Genomic DNA, 7615 nt, shown 5'->3' with positions numbered 1-7615 from the left:
TTGACAAACAACACTTTAGCAGCACATACTAGTTTATCATTGTATTTAAACTGCCTGACACTGTCACAGAGTAATGGCTGAAGCGTTTAACCGATCCGCCTTTTCGACGTTTAAATCGGCTGAAAATGCGTTTTTTCCCACATGTGTAGACTTTGATGAAAATTATCATAACTCGAAAAACACATTTTATATGGGCCTAAAACTGGTTGACAAACAACACTTTAGCAGCACATACTAGTTTATCATTGTATTTAAACTGTCTTTGCGAAAGACTTAAGAAGCACATAATTGTTCCTCATATTAATTAAAGTTATATGGTGTACTGCAGCATTCTAAATCATGCACCTACAAAAGAGGCAATGGTTCGGTGTTTCTCAAATTCAGCTAGACAGCAAATCGTCCAAATTTCTGAAAACGATCATAACTCGAAAAATACATTTTATATGGGCCCAAAACTGGTTGACAAACAACACTTTAGCAGCACATAATAGTTCATCATTGTATTTAAACTGTCTGACACTGTCACATGGAGTACTGACTTAAGCGTTTAACCGATTCGCCTTTTCGACGTTTAAATCGACTGAAAATGCGTTTTTCCCCACATGTGTAGACTTTGATGAAAATTATCAGAACTCGAAAAATACATTTTATATGGGCCTAAAACTGGTTGACAAACAAGACTTTAGCAGCACATACTAGTTTATCATTGTATTTAAACTGTCTTTGAGAAAGACATAAGAAGCAAAATAATTGTTCCTCATATTAATTAAAGTTATATGGTGTACGGCAGCATCCTGAATCATTCACCTACAAAGAGACAATGGTTCGGTGTCTCTCTAATTCAGCTCGACAGCAAATCGTCCAAAGTTCTGAAAATGATCATAACTCGAAAAATACATTTTATAAGGGCCTAAAACTGGCTGACAAACAACACTTTAGCAGCACATACTAGTTTATCATTGTATTTAAACTGTCTGACACTGTCACATAGAGTTGAAGCGTTTAACCGTTCCACCAAATCGACGTTAAAATCGGCTGAAAATGCATTTTTTCCCACATGTGTAGACTTTGATGAAAATTATCAGAACTCGAAAAATACATTTTATATGGGCCTAAAACTGGTTGACAGACAAGACATAAGCAGCACATACTAGTTCATCATTGTATTTAAACTGTCTTTGAGAAAGACTTAAGAAGCAAAATAATTGTTCCTCATATTAATTAAAGTTATATGGTGTACTGCAGCATTCTGAATCATTCACCTACAAAGAGACAATGGTTCGGTGTTTCTCTAATTCAGCTCGACAGCAAATCGTCCAAAGTTCTGAAAATGATCATAACTCCACAAATACAAGTTAGATGGGCCTAGAACTCTGTGAGAAACACTTAAGAAGCACATAATAGTTCATCATATTAATTAAATTTCTATGCTGTACTGCAGTATTCTGAATCATGCGCCTACAAAGAGACAATGGTTCGGTGTTTCTCTAATTCAGCTAGACAGCAAACGGTCCAAAGTTCGGAAAATGATCATAACTCGAAAAATACATTTTATATGGGCCTAAAACTGGTTGGCAAACAACACTTTAGCAGCACATACTAGTTTATCATTGTATTTAAACTGTCAGACACTGTCACATAGAGTAATGACTGAAGTGTTTAACCGTTCCGCCAAATCGACGTTTAAATCGACTGAAAATGCGTTTTTTCCCACGTGTAGACTTTGATGAAAATTATCTGAACTCGAAAAATACATTTTATATGGGCCTAAAACTGGTTGACAAACAAGACTTTAGCAGCACATACTAGTTCATCATTGTATTTAAACTGACTGACACTGTCACATAGAGTAATGACTGAAGCGTTTAACCGTTCCGCCAAATCGACGTTTAAATCGACTGAAAATGCGTTTTTTCCCACGTGTAGACATTGATGAAAATTATCATAACTCGAAAAATACATTTTATATGGGCCTAAAACTGGTTGACAAACAAGACTTTAGCTGCACATACTAGTTTATCATTGTATTTAAACTGTCTTTGAGAAAGACTTAAGAAGCACATAATTGTTCCTCATATTAATTAAAGTTATATGGTGTACTGCAGCATTCAAAATCATGCACCTACAAAGAGACAATTGTTCGGTGTTTCTCTAATTCAGCTAGACAGCAAATCGTCCAAAGTTCTGAAAATGATCATAACTCGAAAAATACATTTTATATGGACCTAAAACTGTTTGACAAACAACACTTTAGCAGCACATACTAGTTTATCATTGTATTTAAACTTTCTGACACTGTCACATAGAGTAATGACTGAAGCGTTTAACCGTTCCGCCAAATCGACGTTAAAATCGGCTGAAAATGCGTTTTTTCCCACGTGTAGACTTTGATGAAAATTATCAGAACTGGAAAAATACATTTTATATGGGCCTAAAACTGGTTGACAAACAACACTTTAGCAGCACATACTAGTTCATCATTGTATTTAAACTGTCTGACACTGTCACATGGAGTAATGACTGAAGCGTTTAACCGATTCGCCTTTTCGACGTTTAAATCGACTGAAAATGCGTTTTTTCCCACATGTGTAGACTTTGATGAAAATTATCAGAACTCGAAAAATACATTTTATATGTGCCTAAAACTGGTTGACAAACAAGACTTTAGCAGCACATACTAGTTTATCATTGTATTTAAACTGTCTTTGAGAAAGACTTAGAAGCACATAATAGTTCCTCATATTCATTAAAGTTATATGGTGTACTGCAGCATTCTAAATCATGCGCCTACAAAGAGATAATGGTTCGGTGTTTCTCTAATTAAGCTAGACAGCAAACGGTCCAAAGTTCGGAAAATGATCATAACTCGAAAAATACATTTTATATGGGCCTAAAACTGGTTGGGAAACAACACATTAGCAGCACATACTAGTTTATCATTGTATTTACACTTTCTGACACTGTCACATAGAGTAATGACTGAAGCGTTCAACCGATTCGCCTTTTCGACGTTTAAATCGGCTGAAAATGCGTTTTTTCTGACGTGTAGACTTTGATGAAAATTATCAGAACTCGAAAAATACATTTTATTTGGGCCTAAAACTGGTTGACAAACAAGACATAAGCAGCACATACTAGTTCATCATTGTATTTAAACTGTCTTTGAGAAAGACTTAAGAAGCAAAATAATTTTTCCTCATATTAATTAAAGTTATATGGTGTACGGCAGCATCCTGAATCATTCACCTACAAAGAGACAATGGTTCGGTGTCTCTCTAATTCAGCTCGACAGCAAATCGTCCAAAGTTCTGAAAATGATCATAACTCGAAAAATACATTTTATAAGGGCCTAAAACTGGCTGACAAACAACACTTTAGCAGCACATACTAGTTTATCATTGTATTTAAACTGTCTGACACTGTCACATAGAGTTGAAGCGTTTAACCGTTCCACCAAATCGACGTTAAAATCGGCTGAAAATGCATTTTTTCCCACATGTGTAGACTTTGATGAAAATTATCAGAACTCGAAAAATACATTTTATATGGGCCTAAAACTGGTTGACAGACAAGACATAAGCAGCACATACTAGTTCATCATTGTATTTAAACTGTCTTTGAGAAAGACTTAAGAAGCAAAATAATTGTTCCTCATATTAATTAAAGTTATATGGTGTACTGCAGCATTCTGAATCATTCACCTACAAAGAGACAATGGTTCGGTGTTTCTCTAATTCAGCTCGACAGCAAATCGTCCAAAGTTCTGAAAAAGATCATAACTCCACAAATACAAGTTAGATGGGCCTAGAACTCTGTGAGAAACACTTAAGAAGCACATAATAGTTCATCATATTAATTAAATTTCTATGCTGTACTGCAGTATTCTGAATCATGCGCCTACAAAGAGACAATGGTTCGGTGTTTCTCTAATTCAGCTAGACAGCAAACGGTCCAAAGTTCGGAAAATGATCATAACTCGAAAAATACATTTTATATGGGCCTAAAACTGGTTGGCAAACAACACTTTAGCAGCACATACTAGTTTATCATTGTATTTAAACTGTCTGACACTGTCACATAGAGTAATGACTGAAGCGTTTAACCGTTCCACCAAATCGACGTTAAAATCGGCTTAAAATGCATTTTTTCCCACATGTGTAGACTTTGATGAAAATTATCAGAACTCGAAAAATACATTTTATATGGGCCTAAAACTGGTTGACAAACAAGACTTTAGCAGCACATACTAGTTTATCATTGTATTTAAACTGTCTTTGAGAAAGACTTAAGAAGCACATAATAGTTCCTCATATTCATTAAAGTTATATGGTGTACTGCAGCATTCTAAATCATGCGCCTACAAAGAGACAATGGTTCGGTGTTTCTCTAATTCAGCTAGACAGCAAACGGTCCAAAGTTCGGAAAATGATCATAACTCGAAAAATACATTTTATATGGGCCTAAAACTGGTTGGCAAACAACACTTTAGCAGCACATACTAGTTTATCATTGTATTTACACTTTCTGACACTGTCACATAGAGTAATGACTGAAGCGTTCAACCGATTCGCCTTTTCGACGTTTAAATCGGCTGAAAATGCGTTTTTTCTCACGTGTAGACTTTGATGAAAATTATCAGAACTCGAAAAATACATTTTATTTGGGCCTAAAACTGGTTGACAAACAAGACTTTAGCAGCACATACTAGTTTATCATTGTATTTAAACTGTCTGACACTGTCACATAGAGTAATGACTGAAGTGTTTAACCGTTCCGCCAAATCGACGTTTAAATCGACTGAAAATGCGTTTTTTCCCACGTGTAGACTTTGATGAAAATTATCTGAACTCGAAAAATACATTTTATATGGGCCTAAAACTGGTTGACAAACAAGACTTTAGCAGCACATACTAGTTCATCATTGTATTTAAACTGACTGACACTGTCACATAGAGTAATGACTGAAGCGTTTAACCGTTCCGCCAAATCGACGTTTAAATCGACTGAAAATGCGTTTTTTCCCACGTGTAGACTTTGATGAAAATTATTTGAACTCAAAAAATACATTTTATATGGGCCTAAAACTGGTTGACAAACAAGACTTTAGCAGCACATACTAGTTCATCATTGTATTTAAACTGACTGACACTGTCACATAGAGTAATGACTGAAGCGTTTAACCGTTCCGCCAAATCGACGTTTAAATCGAATGAAAATGCGTTTTTTCCCACGTGTAGACATTGATGAAAATTATCATAACTCGAAAAATACATTTTATATGGGCCTAAAACTGGTTGACAAACAAGACTTTAGCTGCACATACTAGTTTATCATTGTATTTAAACTGTCTTTGAGAAAGACTTAAGAAGCACATAATTGTTCCTCATATTAATTAAAGTTATATGGTGTACTGCAGCATTCAAAATCATGCACCTACAAAGAGACAATTGTTCGGTGTTTCTCTAATTCAGCTAGACAGCAAATCGTCCAAAGTTCTGAAAATGATCATAACTCGAAAAATACATTTTATATGGACCTAAAACTGTTTGACAAACAACACTTTAGCAGCACATACTAGTTTATCATTGTATTTAAACTGTCTGACACTGTCACATAGAGTAATGACTGAAGCGTTTAACCGTTCCACCAAATCGACGTTAAAATCAGCTGAAAATGCATTTTTTCCCACATGTGTAGACTTTGATGAAAATTATCAGAACTCGAAAAATACATTTTATATGGGCCTAAAACTGGTTGACAAACAAGACATAAGCAGCACATACTAGTTCATCATTGTATTTAAACTGTCTTTGAGAAAGACTTAAGAAGCAAAATAATTGTTCCTCATATTAATTAAAGTTATATGGTGTACTGCAGCATTCTGAATCATTCACCTACAAAGAGACAATGGTTCGGTGTTTCTCTAATTCAGCTCGACAGCAAATCGTCCAAAGTTCTGAAAATGATCATAACTCCACAAATACATGTTAGATAGGCCTAGAACTCTGTGAGAAACACTTAAGAAGCACATAATAGTTCATCATATTAATTAAATTTCTATGCTGTACTGCAGTATTCTGAATCATGCGCCTACAAAGAGACAATGGTTCGGTGTTTCTCTAATTCAGCTAGACAGCAAACGGTCCAAAGTTCGGAAAATGATCATAACTCGAAAAATACATTTTATATGGGCCTAAAACTGGTTGGCAAACAACACATTAGCAGCACATACTAGTTTATCATTGTATTTACACTTTCTGACACTGTCACATAGAGTAATGACTGAAGCGTTCAACCGATTCGCCTTTTCGACGTTTAAATCAGCTGAAAATGCGTTTTTTCTCACGTGTTGACTTTGATGAAAATTATCAGAACTCGAAAAATACATTTTATTTGGGCCTAAAACTGGTTGACAAACAAGACTTAGCAGCACATACTAGTTTATCATTGTATTTAAACTGTCTGACACTGTCACATAGAGTAATGGCTGAAGCGTTCAACCGATTCGCCTTTTCGACGTTTAAATCGACTGAAAATGCGTTTTTTCCCACATGTGTAGACTTTGATGAAAATTATCAGAACTCGAAAAATACATTTTATATGGGCCTAAAACTGGTTGACAAACAAGACTTTAGCAGCATATACTAGTTTATCATTGTATTTAAACTGTCTTTGAGAAAGACTTAAGAAGCACAAAATAGTTCCTCATATTCATTAAAGTTATATGGTGTACTGCAGCATTCTAAATCATGCGCCTACAAAGAGACAATGGTTCGGTGTTTCTCTAATTCAGCTAGACAGCAAACGGTCCAAACTTCGGAAAATGATCATAACTCGAAAAATACATTTTATATGGGCCTAAAACTGGTTGGCAAACAACACTTTAGCAGCACATACTAGTTTATCATTGTATTTACACTTTCTGACACTGTCACATAGAGTAATGACTGAAGCGTTTAACCGTTCCGCCAAATCGACGTTTAAATCGACTGAAAATGCGTTTTTTCCCACGTGTAGACATTGATGAAAATTATCATAACTCGAAAAATACATTTTATATGGGCCTAAAACTGGTTGACAAACAAGACTTTAGCTGCACATACTAGTTTATCATTGTATTTAAACTGTCTTTGAGAAAGACTTAAGAAGCACATAATTGTTCCTCATATTAATTAAAGTTATATGGTGTACTGCAGCATTCAAAATCATGCACCTACAAAGAGACAATTGTTCGGTGTTTCTCTAATTCAGCTAGACAGCAAATCGTCCAAAGTTCTGAAAATGATCATAACTCGAAAAATACATTTTATATGGACCTAAAACTGTTTGACAAACAACACTTTAGCAGCACATACTAGTTTATCATTGTATTTAAACTGTCTGACACTGTCACATAGAGTAATGACTGAAGCGTTTAACCGTTCCGCCAAATCGACGTTAAAATCGGCTGAAAATGCGTTTTTTCCCACGTGTAGACTTTGATGAAAATTATCAGAACTCGAAAAATACATTTTATATGGGCCTAAAACTGTTTGACAAACAACACTTTAGCAGCACATACTAGTTGATCATTGTATTTAAACTGTCTGACACTGTCACATAGAGTAATGACTGA

The sequence above is a fragment of the Zeus faber genome (assembly GCF_960531495.2).
Source record: "Zeus faber genome assembly, chromosome: 2".
NCBI classification, from domain to species: Eukaryota; Metazoa; Chordata; class Actinopteri; order Zeiformes; family Zeidae; genus Zeus; species Zeus faber.
The sequence above is the reverse complement of the archived record's forward strand: the minus strand, read 5'-3'. Positions refer to the sequence as shown.